A 22509-nucleotide genomic window follows, 5' to 3' on the forward strand; every position below is an offset into this window, starting at 1 on the left:
TAATCTCAAGTCCGAAATCTGACAATTCCCTCTGTAATGGCAGGGCTAACGATGATAAGGACATCAAGGATGCACTGGACTTTCTGCTTAATGCATCTGCCACTTTATTAGCTTTACCTGGGTGGTAGAGGATTTCACAGTCATAATCTTTGACCAACTCTAGCCACCTGCGCTGTCTCATGTTTAAGTCCTTCTGAGTGAAGAAGTACTTAAGACTCTGATGGTCTGTGAAGATTCTGCACTGGACTCCATACAAGTAGTGTCGCCAGAGTTTCAGTGCAAAGACCATAGCTGCCAGCTCTAGGTCATGAGTGGGGTAGTTCTTCTCGTAGTCTTTGAGTTGTCTGGAAGCATAAGCTACAACTTTTCCTTCCTGCATGAGTACAGCACCTAAGCCCATCTTGGAAGCATCACTGTAGATGTCAAAACTCTTGTCATCCTCTGGAACAGTCAATATAGGAGCACTGGTCAGTCTCCTCTTGAGTTCTTGAAAACTCTGCTCACATTTATCTGACCATTCAAACTTCTTGTCCTTCCTGGTGAGGGCTGTAAGTGGAGAGGCTATCCTGGAAAAGTCCTCCACAAATTTCCTGTAGTACCCAGCTAAACCAAGGAAGCTTCTGATCTCCCTGGCATTCTTGGGTCTCTTCCAGTTGCTGACCGCTTCTACTTTGGCTGGATCTACCTGAATACCTTCTTTTGAAACAATGTGACCTAGAAATGCCACCTGTTCCAACCAGAACTCGCACTTTGAGAATTTAGCATAAAGTTGCTTTTGTTGAAGGGTCTGCAGAACTATTCTCAAGTGCGTGTCATGCTCCTCTGAAGTTCTGGAATAGACTAGAATGTCGTCTATGAACACAATGACAAACTTGTCGAGGTATTCTCTGAACACTCTATTCATCAAGTCCATGAAGACTGCAGGTGCATTAGTCACACCAAAAGACATAACCACGAATTCATAGTGTCCATATCTGGTCCTGAAAGCAGTTCTGGGTATATCACTCTCCTTTACTTTTAACTGATGGTACCCAGAGCACAGATCTATCTTAGAGAACACTGTTGTCCCTTTCAATTGATCAAATAAATCATCGATCCTGGGCAGTGGATACCTGTTCTTGATGGTCACTTGATTCAGAGCTCTATAATCTATGCACATCCGCATAGATCCATCCTTCTTCTTGACAAACAACACAGGAGCTCCCCATGGTGAGTGACTAGGGCGGATGAAGCCTTTGTCAAGCTACTCCTGAAGTTGTTCTTGTAGCTCTTTCAACTCTGCTGGGGACATGCGGTATGGAGCTTTTGAAATTGGACCGGTACCAGGAACCAGTTCAATCTCAAACTCCACCTCTCTATTCGGAGGTAGTCCAGGTAGCTCTTCTGGGAACACCTCTGGATACTCACAGACTACCCGAACTTCCTCCTGCTTAGGTCTTTCTTCTTCCTCTGTACTCACAATGAATGCAAGAAAACCAGCACACCCTTTAGCTAACATCTGGTGAGCTGTGAGAGAAGAGAGGAATTTCTGGGTCTTCCTCCTTGGTACTCCTGTAAATTCAAAGGAAGGTTCACCTTCTGGGCTAAAGATCACCTTCCTTCTGCGGCAGTCCACTGAAGCACTGTACTGGCTGAGGAAATCCATACCAAAAATGATATCGAAATCCTGCATAGCTAAGACTACCAGGTTAACATATAGCTCTCGGTCTGAAATTCTGACTGGTACAGACCGAAGCCACTGACTAGATTCCATGACTTCCCCAGAAGGTAGGGTTGTCAGGAACTTGGAATTCATGCTTTCTGTAGGTACCTGTAATTCTTTGGCAAAAGGTATGGATACAAAAGAATGGGTCGCCCCAGTATCAAATAGTGCAGTAGCTACATGCTGAAAAATAACTACTTGACCTGTTACAACCGTGGAGGCACTAGCAGCTTCCTCTTTGGTAAGGGAGAATACTCTGGCATTGTCAAAGGATGGAACTGGTGGAGCTTCCAACCTTCCTTGACTGATCTGAGGTCCTTCCAGAGTCGCAGGCATATAATGTAGTTGAGGCTTGGCTCCATATTGTATTGGCTGTGGCTAGGGTGTTTTGAACTTGTTAGGACACTGTTTGGCCATGTGTCCTTCTTGACCACAAGAATAACATCCAGTCTTACCCAAGAGGCAGGCTCCTGGATGTGTTCTCCCACATTTGGAACAGGGAAGGAGCTTAGTCTGTTTGGTTTCTGGTCCTCCCTTCTGGTTACTTCCTGAATCCCACTGCTTTCTTTTAGTGCCCTTGCCTTTCCAGTTCTGATTATTTGACTGGGGTTTCTGATTTCCCCCAGTCTTGGTCTCCATCTTGATTGGCTTGTGTTGCTCTCTTTGTGCCTTCATGCTGCTCAGGTAGTGCTCAGCTACTAAGGCTCTACTGACCAACTCTTCTCCAGTCATGGGCTGATGAGTCCCACTGCTCACATTAAGTGATATCACAGGCTTCAGCATTCTGAGCATTAGTCTGACTCGCTCCTTCTCTGTACTTACTAGTTCTGGGCAGAGACGAGCTAGCCTGTTGAATCTTTTAACTGCTTCCTCTACTGTCAGATCCCCCTGTCTGAACTCCATAAACTCCTCGTAGTGCTTGTTGGTGATCTTTTGGCGAAAGAACTCGTCGTAGAATTCTGTCTCAAAATCAATCCATTTCATCTGATTGATTGCCCTCTTGCTTTTGACTCTCTCCCACCACATGTGTGCATCTCCAGTCAGGCAGAAGGAGGCACACTTGACCTTCTCGACTTCTGGCCAGTCAAGAAGCTCCATGGTGCTCTCCAGTGTCTTGAACCAAGCCTGGGCATCCCAGGGCTCAATCGTGCCTGAGAAGCTCTCTGGTTTCAGTTTCAGCCACTGTATAAGGTAAGCTTCTTGTCTCTGGGGTGCTGTGACGACTCCCTGGGTAGCTGGTGGAACCTCAGTTACCACTGGAGTCTCCACAGTTACTGTTTGAGGAGTAGGAGGGACTGGTTGTTGATTTGCCATCAGATTGGCAATTACTTGCTGCTGCTCAGCTACTTGTTTCTGAAGTTGGGCAACAACTTCAGAAAGATTGGGCTCAGTTGAGCCTGGCCTCTCTTCCTCCTGAACTTGGTCCTCAGTACGAGCGGTACGGGGACGTCCTCTTCTCGACATCTAGTTAAACAAATAAGAAAATTTGATAATTTCTCTACCCTTTCTAAACATACACATTTATATATTAAGAAAGGAAATAGCTAAAAACTCTTATCTTACTTAATCACTTATAAACAATCCATCCATACTGCAAATAATAATAATAAAGGAAAGCAATAAAGAAAGAACTTAAATACTTTCTTACTTGAAGACGGCAAGGATGATGCTGATGTGTGTGTGTTGCTGGAAAATGGACCTGCTCTGATACCAACTGTAGCAACCACCCTCCTTACTGCTACCCTGGAGGTGACCGTTACCTAATTACTCATTCTACTAAACTAATAATGCTTTACCTTAAAGATAATAAACTTGACATGATATATATATTGTTTATTTTTTTTTTATTTTTTATTTTTATTTTTTTTTTCTGTTGGCATGCTGTATTATTACTAACTATTTCAGTGCTGCCATTAACCAAGCTTATCAATCATACCAAAGTGTATTAGCATGTTTCCATAATAGCATTTAAAACTTGTATGCATGTATAAACCTTTGCATAGTTCGGTCATGGCTATTCCTACTAATACTGCATGCATAACAATTCATTAACAGTCAAAACTTTAACCAATAATAAGGAAACATTAAACCAAACTAGTGTGAAACCTTAACAACAATTCCGATAGGAGTATCTGTATCAACACGGCATAAACAAGCCTAAAATGCACTTTACTCATTTCAAAGCTTGAAAACAATTGCAGCACAGTTATGAACAAATGCAGGTTACGGATGTATCATACAATTCTATTTGGTACAGCAACTGAGCATGCAAATCATAGAACCAAATCTTACTGCAGAAATTTCATGCTATAACAGAATCTAAAGCAACTGAGCATACCACTTCACACTTCTAACTAAGTTTGCAAACTAAAAATCAGATATGAACTTCTTATATAAAAATCAAACTCAAATCAGATATGATCTTATTTCACACTTGCTGATCCGAAAGAAGCACTTACTGCAGAAATTCCAAGCAGCACTTAACCATAACAAAAGAATCATTAAAACAAACCAAATACAGCAAATGAACCTATCTCTACAGCAGAAAAAGTCAAGATGAACCATACGGCAGATTCTTATTGAAGCAGATCTCACTTCACAAAACTTGAAAACTAATCCAGAAATAAGGAAAAGAACATGTTCCCAGCATAAACAGTTAATCCAACTAAATAACAGAAAGATAACGAAATTAGTAATGCAAGATAAATTCTACTCTAGCAGTAACAAAAACACTAGCAGGTACGATTTCTAAATTCTTCTAGTAAGGTCCCAAGCTTCCATATCAGCCACCACACACACACCATCAATATCTCCTTGTCGCCTTCTTCTAGGCCACTTTAGCCTTTCCTTTATTTTTATTCATATCTGCAGTAGGAGGAAAAAGTAGTATCTATAAGCTAAAAGCTTAGTAAGTGCTTTCTACTCACAAAATCCGATACGGAATGCATAAACATTAAAGAAAGCAGGGAAATACATGCTCAACATGAAAATAGCAAATGGAACTACATCATGCATCTCTAAAGGAAACAACAATTTAACTTGCTAGAATTTGCAACTTAGATAAAGGAACTTGTTCTATTTGTTTCCAAACTAATACTTTTATACTTTAAAATAATATTCAACTTTACTTGGGCCCGGCATTGTACCACTTTGCTCGCCTTTCTTAATGAGAATTGAGGTAGCTAATCCCAAAACCATTAAGACACTTCTAGACCTTATGTCTAGGGGCAACTTGGAGTCCATCCCTTGGACCTTGTGTCCGGTACATACCCTTTAAAAGTAAAATACTTTTCTTTATATACTTCTTTAATCACTTCTTCTAAATAAATGCCTTGTCATCTATTTAAGCACTTAGTGTGCCTTGATTCTAACTTCTGAAACTTAGGATCAGATTGTATCTTAATATTGCTTTACTTGTACTTCTCTCGTTTATTCAACAAACAAGAGATTTTAAACTACATGGCACTGATATAAAATATTATCCAGTACATGTTCAAATAAACTCCACAATAATTAAAGAAAGAACAACTATATCACTGAAATATAACATGATATGTTCAAACCGAATTCAACAGCCAATAACAGAACTACATGGTCATAAATGGTAAATCTTAGCTAAGCTCACAGCAGCAAAAGTTTCTACACATCAAGCTTGTAACAACTAACTTATTCATAAACCGACAATCTTTCATCATGCTGTAGCTTGAAGTAATTTGTATCTACTTAAACATGCTTGAATTGTGAGGTAAACACATCAAAAACCTGCTGTGATAAACAAAGGAAACATCAAGATTCTGTCCGTGTATTAAAAATAGCCAAAAGAACCTATCCCACATCTTAAACCGAATTGTAAAACAAGGGTTGCAATCAATTCCATACTCTAGAATGAAAAACTGCTCTTGTTCATTACAGATTCTGTCCGTGTATTAAAAATAGCCAAAAGAACCTATCCCACATCTTAAACCGAATTGTAAAACAAGGCTTGGAATCAAAACCATATGCTAGAATGAAAAGCTGCTCTTATTCATTACACAACAACAAAACGCAAACGAAAACCCCGAGAGCTACTCCTACCGCAGGTGAGAAGCACTTACCGCGGGTTCTTGGACTTACAACCGAAGGGAAATGCTTTAGGGTTTCGGTGAAGCTTCGATTCCACCTTTTTCCTTGTATTTCCCGAGCTCTCCTTGCCGGAATAGTCACCCACGGGTGGAGACCGGCCGGAAAACACCTCGCCGGCGTCGAGAGGAGGAAACCCTAGACTCGACGGCGGTTTCGCCCGAGAGGAGAAGACGGCGTCGTCGGGAGAGAAAAAGAGAGGAAAAGGATTTTTTTTTTTTAGGGCTCGGGAAGAAATTTACCTCCTTAAATAACCTGGGTTATTTTGGTTCCATCTATTACTTAAATATATTTGTTCCCCCACTTAGTTAACAAAACAAGCTCAGCTCGGTTGGTTGGGCCGCTTACTGCTTGGGCCCGAGAAGCTGGGTTCGAATCCCAGCTCTTGCACTTTGGTTTTTATTTATTTATTTTTATTTAAACTTTCTCCACTCGGTAAAAATACCAAACGGACTCCAAAAATTGCATAAAAATACTCTAAAAATTTCTAAAAATCTCTAGAATATTTTAAAAGCATTTTCAAATATTTTTGAAGATATTCAGAACTCAAAATAAGGAAAATTGGGTCGTTACACACTCAGACACAGGGATCAAATACAGCAGGACCTAACCAACTTGGTTGATCACATCAAAACTACCACGGGGTCCAACAATCTCCCCCTTTTTGATGTGCATCAACCCAAGTTCAAGTTAGGGTTAAAATAGACATAAACAGTAATTTAAAGAAAAATTACTAAACTAACAAGTTAAGCATAATTTTTACAATTAGTAAAATTGCAATACTTAAGATAAAAATAATAAAAGAAATTTTAAATTTTATTCTAACTCCCCCTAAACTTGTACTTTTCTCTAAACTTGTACTTTTCTCTTCCCCTTCGATCACAACAAAAATGGGGTCTTAAGTAAAATATTTTCAAGTAAGACTAAATTTTTGAAAAAAAATTCAAGTTAAATTGAATTTAAAAAAAATTTCTAAGCACAAATGAACTTTTTAGAATATAAAACAAATTTCTAAGTCTAAACTGAAAAATTTCTAAGAATAAAATAATTTCTAAGTTAGAATTTTCAAAAAAAATTTTAAGGAATTTTTTGTTTATTTTAACAAATATTTGATAAACTTTCAAAGTATTATTTAATTCTTGTTTAATGCTTTTTCAGAAAGTTAATTAAACAATTTTTTTCAATATTTTAGCTTCCAGGTCGTGGCGAGGCACTAGGCCTTTTTGGTTATTGGAGCAACAACCACTTTCTCAGACAAAACTTTCATAAAGAATTTTAATGTTTAATTGTCTCACTGTAAGCTTTTAATTTTTGAAAAATTAATTAAGCACAGATTTTGGAACCCAATAGAGGTTCCTTCCTACAGGATTATTCAGAAATCTAGGGGGTATATAGTTTCTTGGTATTTTCCTAAGTTGACCTTGATACTTCCTTATATACCAGTTTAATTTACCATAAATTCTAATTTTTGACTTTAAAAATTTCTTTAAGCATACATCATTTTTCAATTTTTCAAATTTTCAATTTCTAATTTTAAATTTTTATTTTCTGATTTCAAATTTTCATTTTCTTTTTCTAATTTATCTAATTCTCTAGAAAGAGCTTTAATAAATCTGAAAGATTGATTCGGGGTTAGATTGCGTACCTTACTTACCTGCTCTGGTGACGCTCCCCCTTCACTGCTGCTTTCTTCTTCTGATGTTCCTCCCCCTTCATCAATGCTCATCTCTGAGCTTGAGTCTTCTTCCGGTTGATGGTTCGCCAATAGCTTTAACCCTGAGAATTCTTCGATATCCGACTTAGAGGTTGACGAATCTGACCAGGTAGCCTTCAGATTCTTGTGCTTGGAGGGTTCTGGTTTCTTGTATCTTGGCTTTTCCTTTTCTTTCTCCTTTCTCTTCAATTTTGGGCAGTCCTCCTTGATGTGTCCTTCTTCGTTGTAGTTGTAGCTGTAGGACCGTTAGATTCGATAGAGGGGGGGTGAATATCGATTCGCAAAACAAGAGTATAAGCGCAGCGGAAAAGTAAATGAACACAATTGTTTTTTACTTCGTTCGGAGCCTGTGACGACTCCTACTCGAAGGCCCGTGGTCCTTGACCACTTTCGTTGGGCAATCACTAGCAATTCGAATATAATTACAAAAGGACTGTACAGTGAATGCTAATGAAAAATGAAAACAAGTACCGACAAGAAAGGAAAAGAAAGGAGCGTAGTGTCGAAGCTTTGTTGGCATCGCAGAAGCGCAGAGCAGTGGAAGACTTTTCTTTTTCCGTTGTTGTACTGAAGCTCCCCTCTGACCCTTCTTTTATATAAAGCTCGGGGCGCCCTGGATTCCTTCCGGGCGCCCTGGTGAGACGTGGCAAGTCCAACCAGCGAGCTCCACGTGGCGACGCGCAATCAGGATGAAATTTCCCTCCCAGGCGCCCGGATCCCTTCCGGGCGCCCGGACCTCCGGGCGCCCGGATCCCTTCCGGGCGCCCGGACCTCCGGGCGCCCGGATTCCTTCCGGGCGCCCGGACCCTGTTTTCCCGCAGAATCCGTCCTGCAAGACAAACGTTAGTCCGGAGGCAAATTTACCCTGCAGCAAAGATTGTTAGCACAGTTTTATAGATAAGCAAAGTATGACTTAGATTCCGTCTTTCCGAGACCGGAATCTAGTCACGATCTCGACTTAGATATCCGAAATGGATCTAAGCCGGATCGACGCCTAATGTTCCCTTCCCGGGAACGCGTCCTCGCAGTCACTCCCCTCTAGTGACTTACCTTACTTACCTGCCAGACGTCCGGTCAGCCCTTCGACCCGTCTGGACTTCTCGCCAGCTATCCGGTCAGCCCGTCGACCTAGCTGGACTTCTCGCCAAGCGTCCGGTCAGCCCGTCGACCCGCTTGGACTTCTCGCCAGCTATCCGGTCAGCCCGTCGACCTAGCTGGACTTCGTGCCAGACATCCGGTCAGCCCGTCGACCTGTCTGGACTTTTCCTGCACACTTGATCAAAGTGTCAGACAACAACACAACTAACTTAACCTATTTGTCATTCATCAAAACCTGGGTTAGACCGTTAGTGCTACCCCCCCTTTTGATAGAATGACAACCTGGTTAAGTTAGTGAAAACATATGCAAGAAACAACATGCATTTATGTGGTTTTAAAGTTTGTTAGTTTGTATTTTCAAATTGGTTTAGCTAACTTAACCACCTAACCCTCCTCCCCCTTTGGCATTCATCAAAAAATGAACAAAGGTAAATAATCATAGTGAAGACTTACTGTAACAGGTAATCAAATTTTGAAAGATAACTAAGTTTGGTTCAAAATTTGAAAGATAAAAGTGCAATTTTTAACACCAAGTTAAAAAATAGTCAAGTTGACTTGGGGTAGACAAGTTGAGTTTTGAAAAGTTAAAGTTAATCAAGTTTAACTTTTCAAGCGTGTAGAAATTTTCAAGACAGGTTTTTCAAATTTACTTTTTATGTTTAAGTAACATTTAATTTTCAAAAAGGTAAAATTTTCAACTTCGATTTTTCAAACAAAGCAAAAATTAAACTTTTCAAGAAATAAAATTTTTGCCAAAATTAATTTTTAAGGCTAATTTTGGAAATAGTTAATTTTTCAAATCAGGTTTGAAAATTAGGTGGGATTAAACTTAGTTAAATTTAACTTTTTGAAAACTGGTGTTTTAAAAATAAGTTAGTTTTAAAATAGATGTAAAAAAGTATTTTTCAAACACACAAAATTTTAATTAATTTCTCCCCCTGAACTTGATACTTAAAAGTTTGAAAATATTTGCTAAAAATATTCAAAGTAATTTTTTTTTTTAAATGAGGTAGAATTTTCTAGAGAGATTTTAAAGAGAAGATTAAAAAAATAACGCTTAAGGAGATAATTAAAAAATAAACCTCCCCCTGAATTGGTTACTCCCCTTAATTTAATATCTCCCCTTTAATACTAAGGTTTAGTTGTGTTAAATTTCAAAGCCCTAACACATTTGTCTAATTTAGTAATACATATATTATTACTCTGTATCCTTGGTATAACTGTTTATTTGAATTTGATTAATCAATTATTAATTAATTTTAGATTCAGGTGTTTAACTTTAGTTTAAGGTTAAATAAGATAAGATTTTATTAATTCAATAACAGTTAAGCATTATCAATAATTTATTGATTAGTTTTCACTTGATTTAATAGTTTAATACTTAGTGAAATAATTTAAATTTCATATTACTTGATTGAGCTGGTCAATGAAAGTGTTAGTTATAATTATGATTATTAAAAAAATTTTAAAGGGATTACTAAAACAGCATTTAAAAGGAATTTAAAATGATTTTTATAATATGTTTTATGTCGATTAACATATGTTTGATTCAGTTTTGATTTTAGATTTAAATTAATATTAGTGGTTAATTTAAGTTTAAGTTTAATTTCAAGTTCTAAGTTAAAAATTTTAATTTTAATTTTAATTTCAATATTAAGTTTTAATTTAAGATTTAATTTTTAGTTAAGTCAAATTAAAAATTAATTTTAAGGTTAAAATGATGTTTAAGATTAAAAATGAGTTTAAAGTCAAAATAATAATTTTTAAAGTGAAAATAATCTATAGAAATAATTTATTATTACTATTTTTAAGTTAACAAAATTTCATTCAAAATGATACAAAATTTTTAGATAGTTTTAAAATGATTTTTAAAATATTTTTTAAATGATTTTTAAAAGTTTTTTTTTTAAAATAATTTTTGAAATAATTTTAAGTTAAAATAATTTTTAAGTTAAAATAATTTTTAAGTTAAAATAATTTTTAAAATAACAATAATTTTTAAAAGGTTTTAAAAGAATTTTTTAAAAGAATTTTTTAAAAGAATTTTTAAAGTTTTTTTTTTTAAATGATTTTTAAAAGAGTTTTTAAAATAATTTTTAAAAATGTTTTAAAATAAAAAAAAAAATTTAAATGATTTTTTTAAAAGAGTTTTTAAAATAATTTTTAAAATGTTTTAAAATAATTTTTTTAAAATTTTTTTTTAAAGTTTAAAATGATTTTTAAAATGTTTTAAAATAATTTTTAAAATAATTTTTTAAAGTTTAAAATGATTTTTAAAAGAGTTTTTAAAATAATTTTTAAAAGAATTTTTTAAAGTGTTTTTAAAGAATTTTTAAAAAGTTTTTTAAAGAATTTTAAAAAATAGTTTTTAAAGAATTTTAAAAATAGTTTTTTTAAAGAAATTTAAAAATAGTTTTTAAAGAATTTTAAAAATAGTTTTTAAAGAATTTTACAAATAGTTTTTTAAAGAATTTTAAAAATAGTTTTTAAAGAATTTTAAAAATAGTTTTTTAAAGAATTTTTAAAATAGTTTTTAAAGAATTTTTAAAATAGTTTTTAAATAATTTTTAAAATAATTTTTAAATATAGTTTTTAAAGAATTTTTAAAATAGTTTTTAAAGAATTTTTAAAATAGATTTTAAAGAATTTTGAAAATAATTTTTAAATATAGTTTTTAATGAATTTTTAAAATAGTTTTTTAAAGAATTTTTAAAATAGATTTTAAAGAATTTTTAAAATAGTTTTTAAAGAATTTTTAAAATAGTTTTTAAAGAATTTTTAAAAATAGTTTTTAAAGAATTTTTAAAATGGTTTTTAAAGAATTTTTAAAATGATTTTTAAAGTTATTATAATTTGAATTTGAAATTCGAAAATTAATTTTAATTAAATTTAATTTAATTTGAAATTTGAAAATTAATTTTAATTTAATTTGAAATTCGAAATTTAATTTTAATTAATTTTAATTTAATTTGAAATTTGAAAATTAATTTTAATTTGAAAATTATTTAATTTAATCGTTATTCATCTCACCCGATCTAGATTATCAATTAGGGAATCCTATAATTTTGTGAGATGAATTTGATTTAATTATAGAGTTTGGTTTAACTTGTGTTAGATTCAGGTTTAGCTTTGGTCTCAACAAATAGGCATTCTTCGGATAAACTTCTAAGCTTGGTGAGTCACTTGGACATCATTAGAGGTAACCAACCCTTCGAGGTTTTCCGAATAGTCCTATCCACGGAGCTTAGTACCAAACCTTGGTCTACCTAGTTAGGATCCGTAAGGGGTAGCTTCGGTCAGTTCCACTTGGCCAAATGCACCAGATCGAAGTCATATCTTTCTAGACATGCGATGTCCAAGCTTCCCCAACGTACTATCATCCAAAATTTCACCAGTACTACTTGTCAAGTTAAACTTTTTGTCCCTGTTTATTCTATTCCTAACTACCCTGCCAGGTAGGTTGGTTTTTGGGTACCCTACCGGGTAAGTTTGTTTCGGTTACCCTGTCAGGTAAATTATTTTTGGAGGTGCCAGCTATTCTGGAGCCTCCCCCTAAATTGTTGATTTTTATTTTTAAGATTTCTTGTATAATTAGAGTTAGTTTTAGTTAAGTTTTAATGTTTAATTTGTAATTTAAATTTAAGTTTTTAATTTTGAATTAATTAAATTGGTCAAATTATCTTTCTTTAAAAGAGTATATTAAATTTTCTTTCAATTTTAATTTTATTGGGTTAATTGACTTATCTTTCTTTAGTAGCTTATTTTTAAAGTTTAGGTTTTTATTTAATTTTGAGTTAATTAAATTGTTTGAATTATATTTCTTTAAGGGTTTATCTTTTAACTTTTTATTAATTGTTAATTTTGAATTTTCTAGATTATTTTTGTTTAATATGTTATCTTTAACATTTAATTTTAAGTTTGTTAACTTCCGTTTTGATTTTATCAAAGTGTTTGATTTTATCCTTATATTTTCTTTACCTTTTAAGTTGATATAATTAGTGGAATTTATTAAATAAGTCTTATCATTAAAATTTAATTTTTTGTTAATTAAATTATCTTGGGTTTGGATAGAATTTTCTAGATTGATATTGTCTAGATTATTAAACAATTTATTAATTGTGTCTAGATTGATATTGACCTTGTCATCCTTTTTGTTTGAATTTTCAAATTTGTTTAGGTTTAAATTCGAATTTTTAGATTTATTAATTATTTTCAGATTTTCTGTATTTTCTAAATTAATTATATTTGTTTTATCAGAAAATATCCTAGGGGTATTTTCTGTATTTTCTGAATTAATTATATTTGTTTTATCAGAAAATGTCCTAGGGTATTTTCACAAGTATTGTCATGTACACTATTTTCACATATACTTTCAGATATATCCAAATTAACATGCACATATTTTAAACTACTACTAGCAAGGGTGTTTTGGTAAATATTACTAACCTTGAGCGCAACCCCTAATTCAGCAGGCTTCTCCGTTGGATCTGACTCGAGTCCGGATTCGACTTTAACTTGATCTTCTAGCTCCATTGGCGTCTCGTGAAGCTTGATCAACTGGGTCCACAGCTCATATGCATTCTTGTATTTTTCTAGTCTGCATATGATATTGTTAGGTAAAATATTACAAATAATTTTACTTACGTTTTTATTCAAGTTCTGAGAAGGTTTTTTCAATATTAGCATATAATCGATATCTACGCTTCCTAAGAAACATTCCATTCTTCGCCTCCAGTAGTTGAAATCTTCATCGTACGGTGGTGGTTCATTGGGGTTCCATCCTTCTTGAAAAGACATTGTTCTTGCACACAATGAAACAAAGACAAAGTCCCAAGACTTGGTCTTGGATTAGCAGTGCTGGAAAAAATAATATTTCACTAATATTTTTTTTTAAAAAAATAATAAAATATTATTAAAATATTAATAAAAAATATTATCTCAAATTTTTGAAAATGTAATATTTTGTCGATACTAAATAATAGTGAAAAGATGACGATGTATTTTTCAAAAACAGTTTTGGAGGGAAAAAACGAAAGGCGTAAGGTTTTATTTTAAAGACAAACGATATTTAATTTTTCTTTCAAAAAGTCCCTCCTTTGCTTGATTGGTGGTTGCACCAAATCAGAGCGGTACCTGCTCTGATACCACTTGTAGGACCGTTAGATTCGATAGAGGGGGGTGAATATCGATTCGCAAAACAAGAGTATAAGCGCAGCGGAAAAGTAAATGAACACAATTGTTTTTTACTTCGTTCGGAGCCTGTGACGACTCCTACTCGAAGGCCCGTGGTCCTTGACCACTTTCGTTGGGCAATCACTAGCAATTCGAATATAATTACAAAAGGACTGTACAGTGAATGCTAATGAAAAATGAAAACAAGTACCGACAAGAAAAGAAAAGAAAGGAGCGTAGTGTCGAAGCTTTGTTGGCGTCGCAGAAGCGCAGAGCAGTGGAAGACTTTTCTTTTTCCGTTGTTGTACTGAAGCTCCCCTCTGACCCTTCTTTTATATAAAGCTCGGGGCGCCCTGGATTCCTTCCGGGCGCCCTGGTGAGACGTGGCAAGTCCAACCAGCGAGCTCCACGTGGCGACGCGCAATCAGGATGAAATTTCCCTCCCGAGCGCCCGGATCCCTTCCGGGCGCCCGGACCTCCGGGCGCCCGGACCTCCGGGCGCCCGGACCTTGTTTTCCCGCAGAATCCGTCCTGCAAGACAAACGTTAGTCCGGAGGCAAATTTACCCTGCAGCAAAGATTGTTAGCACAGTTTTATAGATAAGCAAAGTATGACTTAGATTCCGTCTTTTCGAGACCGGAATCTAGTCACGATCTCGACTTAGATATCCGAAATGGATCTAAGCCGGATCGACGCCTAATGTTCCCTTCCCGGGAACGCGTCCTCGCAGTCACTCCCCTCCAGTGACTTACCTTACTTACCTGCCAGACGTCCGGTCAGCCCTTCGACCCGTCTGGACTTCTCGCCAGCTATCCGGTCAGCCCGTCGACCTAGCTGGACTTCTCGCCAAGCGTTCGGTCAGCCCGTCGACCTGCTTGGACTTCTCGCCAGCTATCCGGTCAGCCCGTCGACCTAGCTGGACTTCGTGCCAGACATCCGGTCAACCCGTCGACCTGTCTGGACTTTTCCTGCACACTTGATCAAAGTGTCAGACAACAACACAACTAACTTAACCTATTTGTCATTCATCAAAACCTGGGTTAGACCGTTAGTGCTACCCGCACCAACAGTAGCAACGAACCGTCCTCTTCTTTCGATGATGCCTCTGCGATTTAAATTTGTTAGTACTAAAAAACTTATTGAAGCGTCTTACCAGTAGTGCCGCTTCGGATTCGTCGACTGAGGCTTCGGAGTCAGAACTGTTCATCTTTGCCTTTAAGGCAATGTTCTGACTTGTCTTCTCTGCTCCGTTGGGTTCTGAAACTCGAGACTCGTGAAGTTCAAAAGTAGAAAATAATTGTTCTAAAGTACTTACCTCGAGGTCCTTAGAGATGTAATACGCATCTACTAAGGAAGCCCACTATGGAGTTCTCGGGAAGGCATTGAGCGCGTATCGGATAGAATCCCGGTTGGTTATCTCTTCTCCAAGGTTCGTTAGTTGCGTTATCAGCTCCTTGATTCTCGCTTGGAGTTGCGCTACCTTCTCGCCTTGGTTCATCCGAAGGTTCGTTAACTGATTCCGCAGGATGTCGCGCTTTGCTTCGGAAGTACCTTCGTGAAGCTCCAGGAATTTTTCCCAGAGATCTTTCGCTGAGTCGTAGCTTTCGATCCGATTTACCTCCTGCGGCGATAGAATGCTGAGTAGGAGGAACTCAGCCTTTCCGTTGGCGATGAAATCTGCTTGCTCCTTTTTCGTCTAGGTATTTTCCTCCTTATCTTTCGGAACTGCATAGTCATATTTCATTAGTAACAGAATGTCAAATTCGGTTTTAAAAAATACCTCCATTTTGCGCTTCCATGTGGCGAAGTCTCCGTCGAACTTCGGGGGATGGATGTTCGCTCCGGCCATCGTCTTGATCGTAGTGCTTCAATTGGCGGTTAGTCCTTCTGAGGCAATCAGGCTCAGATACCACTTGTTGGTGCAGCAGAGACCGGCAAAAGGGGGGTGAATTGCTGTAAACAAAAATGAAACTACCCTCCTCGGATTTCAACTCAGAATAAATGCAGTAGTAAAATAATAAAGACAGAAAATAAAAACAGAAACAAAAGTTTAACCTGGTTACAACAAAGAGGGTTGTTAATCCAGGGCAGTGAAAAGCGCACTAAGAAAATTCTCCTTCTCTGAAGGCGGAGAAGCCTTTTATACTCTAATTGCTCAGAACTACTGCTAGGAATGACTTACAGATTGATTGCTTGAGTTGTTGAATTCCTAGCTCCAGGGGCCTTTATACAGCTCCTGGAAAGTCTATCCCGAGGGTTCAAGGCGCTTCCAACTCGGTCAGCGGATAAAACTTTATCTGCAACGCAAACGGTCAAAATTGACCTTGAATGCACCTTCAACAGGGTTGAAGGCGCCTTCAACCCTGGAGGCGCCTCCAAGCCTGCTGCCTCCAAGCCTGCTGGAGGCGCCTCCAAGCTGGCAGCTCACTTTTCAGCCTGGTTTCTTCAGCTTCCGACACTCCATTCTTTTGGGTAATTACGGCCAACTGGAATAGGGCTCACCCGAACCCAATTCCCGGCCTTCTCCTTGAGCAGCCTTTCGTCCCGGCTTAACGTCCCTCGAACGCCGCGCACGCTCTTCACGTCCACCGGAGTACTCTTCCGCAGCTCTCTCGTCCTTCGGACGCACCGAGCCCGTCGGCTCCCTTCTCGTGCCGTCCTTCTCGCTAGCTGCGTCTTCCGCTCGACTTCCTGTGCTCCTAAGCTCCTGCACACTCAGACATAGGGATCAAACACAGCAGGACCTAACCAACTTGGTTGATCACATCAAAACTACCACGGGGTCCAACAGTTGCTTCTCTCAACATGTTGAAAGGATGACCTTATCATTTTCGCTTCAATACCAATCTCACACTTGTGTTTTGGGTCAAGGTGGAATGTAGGTATGCTTTGCATGTTTATTAATCTACGCAACATGTCGTAGTTAACATGTCCTAGTCTACCATGCCACAAACATGAAGACTCCAGCATATAAGTAAAAGAGCTTTCATCTTTATTTATCTTAGGTCTAATGATCATTACATTGAGCTTGAACAACTCATCAGATACATAGCCCCTTCCTACAAATATTCCATTTTTGGACAGTACAACTCTGTCTAACTCGAAAACAATGTGAAAGCCATGGTTGTTTAACCGTTATCTCGATACTAGATTCTTTTGAATCTTCGGAACATACAACATATTGTTCAGAGTAAGGTCTTTGCCCGAGGTCATCTTCAGCTCCACTTTTCCTTGTCTTATGATGTCCGAGGTTGCTGAGTTCTGTATGAACAGCTTGTCCCCACCTTTGACTTCATCAAAGTTGTGGAGCAACTATTTATTGCAACAGTCATGTCTAGTGGCTCCAATATCAATCCACCATTACCGTGGGTTCGAACCAACCAGGTTCAGTTCGGAGACAACAGTGCAGAAGTTGTCTATTTCTGGTTCATCGTTCAAGTTAGCCTCTTGTTCTTCTTCAACTTTTTGCATTCCGAAGATTTGTGACCGACTCGACCACAGTTGAAGTGCTTCTCAGAGAATTTCTTAATGCCTCCTCTGGGTCCTATCTTGGAAGTCTTAGGGTTTTTCCGTTTTGAGTTTTGACCGTGTTCGACCGCGTTGGCTTTCATAGTAGCCTGAGGGAACAACTTTCTCTCTCAACTCTTGTTGTCCTTTTTGATGCGAAGTCGATCAATGAGTTCCTTTACATTCATCTCCTTCTACTTGTGCTTAAGGTTGTTCTTGAATTCCTTCCACCTTGGAGGCAGCTTCTCAATGATAGCAGCCACCTGAAAGGTTTCACTCAGAATCATCTCTTCTGAGTGGATCTCATGCAAGATCACCTGCAGCTCCTGGACTTGGATGATCACCATCTTGGAGTCAACCATCTTGTAGTTCAGGAATCGACCTACGATGAACTTTTTGACCTCTGCATCCTCCGTCTTGTATTTCTTGTCCAAGGACTCCCACACCTCCTTAGTCGTTCTCTTTGTGTTATACATAGCGAACAGCGAGTTGGCAAGGCAGTTGAGGATGTAGCTTCGGCAAAAGAACTTAGACTAAGCCCATGCCTCCATTGTACTGATGGTCTGCGCATCAACATCCTCAACACGCTTGGTAGGGTCCTCGGTCAAGAATCGAGCCAGATTGAGTGTGGTCAAGTAGAAGAACATCTTTTGCTGTCACCTCTTGAAGTTCAATCCAGTCAACTTCTCCAGCCTTTCCTCGTGGTTGATTGGCACAGTTCCAATCGGGGGAGGGGGTCTTCATGTGTTGAGTCTATTGCACCTCAACACTTTGTTCTGTGGTCATCTCAACAGAACGAAATCTGTTTCAAGATTGTTGGATAATCTGTTGCCGGAAATATTGGGGAAACATACTGAATTGAAATTACACAAAATCAATTCTAAGTTATCTATTGAGATGACTTGAGCGGATAATTTTATGCTGCCAGTGGGGTTGGTTCTGTCAAGCTTCCGAGTTGCAAAGTTGATGCGGTGCATAGCAAAATCGGGAGTCGATCGCCGAGTTGGGAAGGAAATTCGCTGAGTAAGATACCGAGTCCCGCACTCGACGTAGTTTCCTTGAAACAGATTCACCCCATCTTCGACTGTGCTTCGAGATTCTCTCAGGTCGTCTGTTTCCCATGATACAATGGCAAAACCACGCACACCAACAAGCACTAGTTGTTTGTGGTGCATTGAGAATGCACCCGAGTGTTATCATGAGTAAATAGTAATTCAGCCGAAAGGATGCACAGTTAAGAGAGTTTTTGTGGAAGAGCATGGGTGGACAGAGGCTCACTTCCTGCTCTTCCTCTTGCTCTCCATCTTCTGCTCAAGATTCGAGCTCATTAATGGTGATTTATTATCATTAATTATCGACAGTTTCAATTGAATAAATTAATGACCATTATTGTCATTAATTGCCCGCAGTTTCAATTGAACCTGAACAACAACAAAATGTGGCACGATTATTCACTTGGGCAAATCTTGCCTTGACTGATCCGACATTTAACGTGTGTAGGTCGTCCTCGCACACGAGTCAATCTTGGTTCAATACAATTCGAACCCTCGATTTGCACCCACCCCTGCGCACCCATGCGTGAGAGTCTCTTCCCATGCATATGTTTACAACATCAATGCATGTGCCATAATTTAAACCAACAATAAATATAGGAGAGTTGTAATGTGGGACTAAAAACTCATGCACAATAGAGTCTCTTCGTTTCCACCTCTTTACTCGATTCACATTTCAATACACTGTCCCATCAAAATTGTTCTTCTAGGTTCCTTTCTCTAATCTGCTATGGAAATAGTTATTCCACAAGAATTTAGAGGGAATATAATAGCTATTCCTATAAACCAAAAGGATTCATAAATTTTTAATAGATTTTGACTACATTTAAGGCTTTTAATCTTCAATTTGCAGGAAATACATGGCCTCCAGGACCAAGGCATCTCAACACATGCCATTCCATCTCACCTTTCACCTTGGGCAACTGCATTGTTCCAGTTTCTCCCACCATTCATCAGGAAACAGGTTCATTTTTTTCCCCTTTCTGAATCTGAGCAACGGTAGCAATTTAGCTGTATTTCTGTCTTCTTGTATATAAAAAAACAAATCTTTACGAGAAATTTATGGTGCAGATTCTACTTAATCCAGAATCTGATGACGCAGCTCAGTTGTCCCAGGTTCATTTTATTATTGTAGATGTTTTTTCTTTTAAAGAAACGAATGCTTTTGATCTCATCAAGTGTTTGACTACATGCTGTGGTGCATAGATTGAGACAGAGAAGCTTCTAGCACAGTTAGTAGAAAAGGAAATGTGTAATTGAATGGTATGTAATAAGCTTCTCTATTTAAAAAATAGTGGTTCCGTCAATAAAAATATTCTTTCGAGCAAGCTTGAACAAGTATTGAGTATGAATTGTCCAAAAAAGAGTAGACAAAAAAATGATGTCTTGTTTTGTAAAAAAAAATGATATTTAATTGATTTTTTCACTAATAAAGTGGGGTGTCTGGTGGGACAATGGGTTAACCCACACTCGCCGTCTGAATGGATTATAATTTGCTAATTTCTATCCACTTTGTTCTATAGTCAGGGCAGTGTTTGGGGTGGATCAATGTTGGTTTGGAACAAGGCAGATTCTTTGGTCATCCCTAGATATATACTTCATTCTCATTCGAATTAACCAAGCATACCATCAAAGTATTGCAACACTCACTTTCATGTACAATTTGATATAGTTTGCACATGAATATAGTTAACGTTATAGTATAACTACATGAATTAATTCGCAAATGGCACTAGTTGCTTCTCTTATGAAGATTTCTTATATTTTCTTCAGTTTCTATGTGATTTGAACTTTAAAAGGCTTTCCTTTTCATTCATTCCAGAAGGAAGGCACATACAAAGGGAAGAAATTCAATGCGATCTGTCACTTTTTCGGATATCAAGCTCGTGGATCTTTGGTTTGGCTGTGACTATGCATATGAAGAGTGCCAGCTTGTGATAGTTTCCTTCTTCTCCCGTCTTTGGATTATGGTGTCTACATTAACCAAGTAGCATGACGATATGATCGGGTTCTTGGAAATATCTGCTATCATATCCTAGCAGCTGGCTTAAATGGATACCTAGCTACTGTGACAAACCTAAAATCCCTGTGCACAAATGGCGTTGCGGAGCTGCACCACTCACGGTAAGTTTGATTCCATACCTGCTTGTATCAACCATTCATGTAGGAAAGACAAAAACATGTTAAATTTTCAATGCCAACCAGGCGATGATGACCGTGAAGCGGCATTCTTGTGCTCCTGGAGCCATTCCAATCGGAAAACCTGCCATTCATCCAGTTTCACTAGACTTGAAAGGAAAAGTATACGAGTACGGCTTCAGGATAATCAGTTGTTTTCATGTCCTTCATAAAATAAGACCGATCAACTAACTTATGTCTGGTTTCAGATTATTGAGAGAAAGGGCTACTAGCTTTTTGATGGATGACTTGTACAGAAACCCTGGACCGCTTCAGTTTGAAGGACCAGGTGCCGATGCCAAGACCTATACACTCTCTGTCGAGGATCACGATTACATGGGTCGCATAAAGAAGCTCCAGGAGTACCTCGACCGGGTTCCCTCCGCCACCTCTAAAAAAGCTATATCACATCAAACTCAACAAAAGTTTCACATTTAGTCTAACATCGCCAAGTTTTATACCTATCTTGTGAATGCCCTCATAGTTTACCAATGATGGGTGCAGGTAAAGAGCATAGTGAAGCCTGGAGTTTCACAGGATGTTCTGAAAGCTGCTCTAATTTCCATGGCCTCTGTGACAGAAGTTCTATCAGTAATGACCATGCCATCCTTCAATCAGCCACTCTAACTTGAACCTGGAGCATCTATCTATGCAATTACTTTCGTGAATAATTGAACCAACCAATTCTATGTGGCTTCATATCTCCTAGAGTTTTTGCCACTATATGTAGATGAATGTTGTATGAAACAGTCTGAGATGTATTGAAGCAATAAATGCTACACTTGGAATGCAACAGAAAGCAATATGATGTTTACTTTTTTTTTTTTTTTTCAAAAACAAACATTTTTTTGTGATTCATGTTGATTTGCAAGAACCAACGGCGGAGACAGGACAGACAAATAATGAGCTTATCTTTTAAGAGCAGTGCTGCGTCCGACTTCAATAAAAGGACTTTGGATTAGACTAACCACAACTAGAAAATTTATTGGCAGATTGGATTCGCGTCGAGTTGAACTTAGGTACCAACATATATTATGCTTCTAGCAATCCTTGAGCCAAATGATCTATTAGTGCGTATTAGAGTAGATCTAGTTAATCCAAATAATCAGGAAGTGGATGGCATCATTGTGTAGTTAGTATCACACAATCTATGCCATCACTAATGACTAATACATGAGAAATAGGTGATGAAATCAGTGATGACGACGACAACCTACCCACAAACCATAAAATTAAGAAAATATTATCTTGTTTAAAAGAAAGAAGATTAAATCGGTCATGACGACTACAAGTTCACTGGTGAACACATTAATGTAGAGGTGATGAAGTATCAATGATAAATAGTCGCCCCCATGCTATGTGATTGTGTCTCTTTGGTGAGCAATTAGGAATACCTTCAATCACTTTCAACAAAGAATTAAACTTACGATGAACTAATCTGCCAGTGTTCTAATTGATCCAATTCAAAATATTAAAAAGGATATTTTTTTAAAAAAATTTTTATTTCAGATGAATGGATAATTTAAATATTAGTGGGTTTAGACATCAATAACTATTACAAACTTAATGATGGTACATAACATTCATTTGTTAAATATTTATACTATTTATACTCTTTTCATTTCTTTATTTTTTTAAGAAAAAATAATTGAAAATTTTTCGAAGGTACTAGTTTTCTATTACCTTTTTTTTTAAAAAAAAAAATTGAAATCAATTTAATGGAACAAAAGCCTTGAGACACGGTAAATTTAAATTATCTCGACTAATAAAAAAAATCAATTAAAATGGAGTTGTTAAATTTATTCCCCATAATTTCTCTTTCTCTTTCTTTCATAATTAGTTCGGTTAACTAATAATCCACGTAATCTTGTAACAAATAGAAAGCTAGGATGTGGGCCATGTGGCTCCTTATTAGCTTCACGTAGACACTGCTACACTCTGCAACACGGAAAATGTTAGTGTCGGAC

The 22509-nt window shown here is 37.2% G+C and overlaps 1 pseudogene; it reads left to right on the forward strand.

Moving 5' to 3' along the window:
* Nucleotides 1-21169, forward strand: part of LOC122043527 — a 33312-nt pseudogene extending 12143 nt beyond the window's left edge.
* The last annotated feature ends 1340 nt before the right edge of the window (nucleotides 21170-22509 follow it).

This window comes from Zingiber officinale, chromosome 2A, assembly GCF_018446385.1.
Source record: "Zingiber officinale cultivar Zhangliang chromosome 2A, Zo_v1.1, whole genome shotgun sequence".
Taxonomy (NCBI): domain Eukaryota; kingdom Viridiplantae; phylum Streptophyta; class Magnoliopsida; order Zingiberales; family Zingiberaceae; genus Zingiber; species Zingiber officinale.